This window comes from Coenobita brevimanus, chromosome 50 (assembly GCF_032717465.1).
Source record: "Coenobita brevimanus isolate Jiangsu-jjx chromosome 50, ASM3271746v2, whole genome shotgun sequence".
In the NCBI taxonomy this organism is placed as follows: Eukaryota; Metazoa; Arthropoda; class Malacostraca; order Decapoda; family Coenobitidae; genus Coenobita; species Coenobita brevimanus.
Genome location: NC_137003.1, coordinates 25,484,288 through 25,491,579, shown reverse-complemented (window position 1 = coordinate 25,491,579; position 7,292 = coordinate 25,484,288). Strand labels below are relative to the sequence as shown.

At 38.8% G+C, this 7,292-nt stretch overlaps 1 pseudogene; it reads left to right on the top strand.

The window, feature by feature from the left end:
- Positions 1 to 6,046: 6,046 nt before the first annotated feature.
- Positions 6,047 to 6,165, top strand: LOC145399878 (5S ribosomal RNA; annotated as a pseudogene).
- Positions 6,166 to 7,292: the final 1,127 nt, after the last annotated feature.

The window sequence follows — 7,292 nt, the reverse complement described above, 5'->3', positions numbered from 1 at the left end:
AATTCTGTATCTCATCTCACCACATTCAGATTGGCCTTTATCTCTTACGCTTGCAATCTCACGGTGGCCAGTCAGTCAGCCTCTTGCTTCATCGATTATCCCTTATTCTTGCTACATGGTCTGCCCACCTCCATTTGCGTTTTTTTTTTTTTTTTTAATAACATCTATAAAGTCTTTGACTTTAGACTGTTCTCTCACCTAAGTTGATCTTTTCCTGTCTCTTAAAGATATTCCCGACACTGACCTTTCCATTGCTTTCTGAGAACGGGTTGGTTTATTTGTCATCGTTTATCTTAGTTTCCAGGTCTCACAACCAGACGTCAGAGCCAGAATTACACATTCCTTATATACTTTTCGCTTCATACATAATTATCGGCAAACTACTTTTCATAATATCTCTATGTTTACCAAAAGCCTTCCATCCATTTGTAATACCTGTTTTAATTTTGCTATCGTGGCCTTTCGTTAATTTTAGTTTTTGCTCCAATTAATTTTACTCGACTTCTTCAAGAATTTCTTCGCTTATTCTGATAACGCTCTTTGGTGTATACGGATTAAACATTAGTTTAATGCCGGTTCATCTTATATTAGGAAGTCACATATAGTGAGTCTAAATATGATGTTATATTTGACATGTGACCTGTTCTTCAAGGTCAAATGCAAATTTTTCTTATATCTTTGTTTCTATGAGACGTTATGTTTGTATGAAACACAAACAGGAAGTCATATCCTGGGTGTCTATATGTGATGTCAAATTTGACCTGTGACCTTCTTCCAAGGTCAACTTGAAACTCGAATGCGAATTTTCTCCTATATAACTGATTCTTTGAAAGACAACCTATTTTTTATGAGACACGTATATGAAATCGTATAAAAAGTCTAAATAAGATGAAAAATTGGATCTATTTGATACTGGGGTTGATATGGAAAAAGCCTTTATTCAAAGTGGGATATAGTCTCTCTGGGACTTTTTTTTTTTTTTAAATTAGTAGTTGGAAATGGGATCAACAATTTCTTTAATACTAGGGGGGTCTTTGAATCGTCTAAGGTAAGTAAAACCAGTCCACAGCGGGAAGAATGAAATAAAAGCTGTCGGGGGCCATGTTCTACACACCTGCCAAAATATGTTGGCTAAGGTACAACCTACCTACAAACCATTATGAAGACGAGATATTCACAAAACTCTACGGAAATCAGCCACCATGTTTCACAAAAAGGCAGTCCATATTAATATATATTTCCTGAATGTTTGGTGAAAATTCGTTCACAAATTTTCGAGATACTTTGGAACAGTTACAGAATCACACACAGACACGCGCAGAAAAAAAAACTGTATCATCCCGCCTTGCTAAAGACCAGCTTAGAAATACTGGTATAAGAGCTGCATTTTAGGAAAGGATTAATTTGTAGGAGAGTGGTACTGGATTTTTTTTTTTTTTTTTTTTTTTGGTATGAGTTATATTTTGTCTCTGACTATTAATAAAATATGTAATCTGGTAATACAAGTAAGACAAAATTTTCAGAGGAACAGCTTGTAAACTGATACTGCCTTACTTCATAGTGAGGGCATCTCGAAGTCCATCAGCAGTATCTACTCCAACATACATCAGTTCTCCTAAAGCCTTGAAGACGGGTGAATCAGACTTGGAGAAGAAGCTCTTGTGAGGACGGCCATAATGATCAACGGTTACTCTGGAATACGAATTATATTAAGCAACTTACACTACATTTAGAACTTGTATTGCATCGTCACATGGTGGATTCCCTCTCATCTCCTTTCATTTCCAACACACACACACACACACACACACACACGGAAAAGTTGTCATTTCATGAGAAAAAATTATGTGAAAAGCATATTGCTCTAGTCTTTTACCGCCGCAAGCTGATTGAAGTTTGAAAATTAACCCTCGAAAATAGGCAGCAGGTGTGGTATATCCCGGTTAGATATTTTGATGTATTTGCCTTTTGGGTACTACTATTGTTACACCTTGTAAATGACACATGCAAAGACGGATTGATATATGATAATATCTTCTACTGCCCCAAGTCAGGAAAAAAAAAATCAGTACTTTTTCATAAAATTCCTAAAATTCTACCATGATTTCAATAATTTAGGAGTAGCTATAATAAGAAAACTAAAAGCCTATGTGTCATCTGTGGAAAGGAACATCAATATACAATAATATCTTCCACTGTCCCAATTAAAATCAGTATTACTTATTTTCAGGAACTTGGTCAAAAACACTTCATCTATGAGTGCTTGCCAGAGTTCAGAATATATATTTTCTGTTTTTAAACTATTACTTAAAGGAACAGAATTTCATATACAGTTCTTTGTTTTTGTTTTTTTTCTCATTTATATTGAAAAAAAAATTACCCAGAACTCGCCGCCAGGAGGTGGCTGTATTTCGAGTTCCGCCCTACTTCAGCCCAACCACCCTACCATTGCTGGAACTTTTTGCGTGCAAAATTGCTTTCTCGTTTCAATTCGAGGCATTTGTTGGAGAGACAACAAAGTTGATTGAATAAATCCATCCCGGTTGCTTATCCCCAAATCACTCTCAGGAGCCTCGGTAATAAGCTTAAAGTAACGTTCCACTACTTGAGTGTAACCGGAATATCCTTTGCATCAGAACGTGGAACATCACCTGTATGAATGAATTCCATGATATTTTCTGTGTCTATGTTCCTTGTAAGAGGAGGTTCTGTTAGCTCCAAGCCATGCCAGTCAATCACGTCATAATAATGATTTAGCGTTGAAATTTAGAGTGGGCAGTTTAAAAGCTCTCACACAATCTGGTTCTGAGCTTCGTGCCTTCAAGATCCTCCTCCAACCCAGCTCTCTTATGTGACCTTCCTCATCGTGAATCATATTTAGTAGAACATATTCATGGTGACCATAGTATGTATTTCATTGAATAACTGGTTTTACTATACCTTGTGTTATGCCGTCCAGTTTTCCGACGCTGACTATTGTTTCATGAACATGTTTAGAAGCTTTTGTTACTGAGGGATTGCATTTGATTCTGAGCCACAATGGAGCAAAGACTGTCATGATGAATTTGATAATAGTCACAAATTTATCTGAGGGATTTTCTGTAGCTTCTGAGAAAGTTTGTGGGAAAAGCAACCGGGATGGACTTATTCAATCAACTCTGTTGTCTCGCCAACAATTGCCTCGATTTGAAACTAAAAAGCAATTTAACACAAAAATAGTTCCAGCAATGGTAGGGTGGTTGGGCTGGAGTAGGGCGGAACTCGAAATACAGCCACCTCCTGGAGGTGAGTTCTGGGTTAATTTTTCCACAATATAAATGAGAAAAAATGAGCAAAGAGCTGTACATGAAATTCTGTTCAACTAAGTCATAGTTTAAAAACAGAAAATATATATTCTGAACTCTGGCATGCAGTCATAGATGCAGTGTTTTTGACCAAGTTCCTGAAAATAAGTAATACTGATTTTAGCTGGGGCAGTGGAAGATATTATTGTATATTGATGTACCTTTGCACAAATGACACATAGGCTTTTAGTTTTCATATTATAGCTACTCCTAAATTATAGACATAATGCAAAGAATTTTAAGGATTTTTTTAAAAACTGTTTTTTTTTTTTTTAATTTTTTCAGACGACTTAGGACAGTAGAAGATATTATCATATATCAATCCGTCTTTGCATGTGTCATTTACAAGGTACAACAATAGTTTTCAGCAGTACCCAAAAGGAAAATACATCAAAATATCAAATCGGGGTATATCACATCTGTTGCCTATTTTTGAGGGGAATTTTCAAACTTCAGTCAGCTTGGGGAGGTAAAAGATATCATCCTAGAGCAAAATGCTTTTAACACAATTTTTTTCTCATGAAATGACAACTTTTTCCTCACTACAATCAATCAACCAATCAATCATTTCCTGTGGCACCCCACGGGATGCATAAGGCCTCAATGAACTCTCTCCACCAATATTTGTCTCTTGCCATCTCCTTCAGGTCCCATCAATACTCCTCTCCTGCTTCTCTTTTCATTGTCATCAACCAGGTTTCCCTCGGCCTACCTCGGCCTCTTCTTCCTCTTGCAGTCCATTTTGGCACATCGTGTATTAAACTACCTTCTTTTCTATATGTGCCCCAGTCATTTCCAGCAAGAGTCTCACATAGTCATCAACTGGTTCCACTCTCATAATATCCCTTACTTTTTTTATTTGTAACTCAGTCTTGCCACTTTACCCCAAGTATCCTTCTCAGTATTGTATTCTCAAATCCTAATACTTTCTGATCTGTTGCAATTGTTCTGTACCATGACTAATGCCCATAAATTAAAATTGGTCTAACCATGGGCTTGTAAATTTTTACTTTAGTATGTACCGAAAGCATATTATTATTCCAAACAGATTTCAACATTCCAACAGCTCGCCAAGCCTGTCTAATCCTCTCCTCAATTTCATTGTTCAAAGATCCATTAGATGATACAATCGTTACCAGATATTTAAAATTTTCTACAATCTTCATCACATTATTCCCAATTACACAGTCGATTTGGTTCTCCAAGTTCATATTAATAATTTCTGTCTTTCCACAATTTATTACCAATCCCATTTTTTCTCCTTCCTCCACCAGACAATCAAGCACCCTCTGCATCTCGTAATTACTTCCGCAAATCATTACAATGTCATCAGCATAGTCCAAATCCATCAGCCTCTTATTTTCTTTCCAGTTAATTCCTGCACCGTTTCTCCTTACAACCTTTCTCATAACATAATCCATAACCAAAACAAACAGCAAAGATGAAAGAACTCCTTGAATCACTCCTGACCTAATTTCAAATGAGTCACTCAAAGAACCACCCACCATTACCTTACAAAAAGTACCTTCATGCAGGCTTCTAATAATATTTACAAACTTTTCTGGTATACGATAGAATCTTATAATTCTCAATATTCTGTAGCTCCACGTGAAACACTGTCAAACGCCTTTCACTTCAGGAAATATTTCATCCTCTCCTGGGACCTTAAAATTCTTTAATCTCTTTATAGATTTTGCTACCTCTTCCAAGGTTGTATCCCCTGTTTCTATCTGCGAATCTCTCTCGGCTGGCAAAATGTCCTCTTCAGCTGGGATTGGTCTATTTAGAACAGATTCAAAATGCTCTACCGCATTACCCACATCAAAAATCAAAGAAAATGTAAAAACGCCGCACCCTAATATATATATATATATATATATATATATATATATATATATATATATATATATATATATATATTCACAGTATATCCCCTGGTACACGCCTATATGGACGGCAGAGGTGCTTGCGTACTAGGATTTCACGTACTTGGAATACATAAACTAATGGTAGAATTAACATATGGACAGCATCCCCCTCTATCAGTGACCTTTTTGACCAGTTTGAGGGAATATATCTAAGATATATACAGTACAGTACTTAAGATATAACTAAAAGGTAACAAGAATATGACTGCTCACCTTAATCAAAGAAGACAACAGGCTTGATGGAGGTAAGAAGGGGTCCCATGGCAGGGTGAGGCACTTAGCGTGCACCCCCTGCACCACCCGCCGCACCACCCAATGCATCGCCGGCCACACCACCTGCCTCACCAGTCTCCTTAACAACACTTTCACGAGCCACCTCACTCACTTCCTCCATGAGTCCTTCAAAGCCTGTTGATGACACCACTGATATCACCCAATCCTCTAGTTTCTCCCCAGGAACTGATTCTGCAGAAGAAGGCATTGCATCCCCGGGTTTCTAAATTTGTGGTGGCCGCCAAATGTAACAGGTGATGAGGGTGGCTCGTAGTTGAAAGGCAGGTGTTGCTCTCGGGGTTCACACCGGAAAACACTGGTTGGGGCAGTTTTTTTCTGTCGCCTCGCGTCGTGTGGGTGTGACTCGCACTCTCTAGTTAGGAAAATATTAAAATCAGGTCCTCACACACTAGGGGTTCCGCATACTAGGATCTCGCACAATATGAGGATGTACTGTGTGTATATATATATATATATATATATATATATATATATATATATATATATGGCCATACCACGTTGAGTACACCGCTTCCCGTCCGATCAGCGAAGTTAAGCAACGTTGGCTCTGGTTAGTACTTGGATGGGTGACCGCCTGGGAACACCAGTTGCTGTTGGCATAACTCCCTACATGTCAAGTGGGGTTGGTGGAGGATTAGTGCCCCTCCCTGTAAAACAATTAACTCTAAGCCCTTGGCCACCCCGTTTGGGATACATGGCATCTGGCAATGAATGAATATATATATATATATGTTTGCACTCGTTAGAGTAGACTGTAGCACCATTCGAGCAGGGCAGTACTTCCAAGGTGGATCGAAAGCTGATGACAGGGAGAGCTGGGGCTCCCGTTTCATCAGCCCTCAGGACTAGTTCCTGACCATCCCCCTTTGCTGAACTTTTTCAGTGCTTCAGTAACACAGAGGGTTGGCCAGGATGCTCCCCAATACAAGTTTGTCTAACTGTTAACACCAGACTACATGCACAGCACACACTACACTACATTTTCACAATTTAAATAGGAACAATGGCATCAATCAATCATTCCTCGGAGTCCCCAGGGGGGGGGACATAAATTCCCCCACCATCCGACCCTCTCCCTGTGATAACTCAGAGAGATGCCTGGAACTACTGCCTGACTCACTTCTTCATTTCTGCAAAATTTGTGGCCTTTCCTCTAACTTTCTTACTGTCAATCACCACCTCTCCTGCTCTAAACCTCACCTTCACTTCTTGACAGAGACTCAGCTGTCTGAGGCAACTGACAGCAAACCCTTTTTTGTTTCCTCCCACTCTCTCTATACTCATTGCAAGGCCAAAGATGGCTGTTGTGTATATGTACGCAATGATTTATCTTGCTCTCGTGTTCCTGTACTTGATTCTTCTGAATTCTCTACCGTCTGGCTTCAGCTTCCGTGTCATTCTCTGACTAAATATATCTCCACTGTTTATTTATCTCCTAATTTTACTATGAAAAATTCTTCAACTATCTTATTTCTACGATGGAACACATTCTATCCATTTCCCCTTTCACAGAAATCTCCAATCTCGGAGATTTCAATGTTCACCACCACCTTTGGCTCTCCTCTCCTTTCACTGATCCACCTGGTGAACAAGCCTACATCTTTTCTATCCTTAATGACCTAGAGCAGCTTGTACAGCACCCTACCCCTATCCCTGACCGCCTTGGAGAGAGCTCCAGCATACTTGATCTCTTCCTTACAACCAATCCTTCTGCTTACACTGTTAA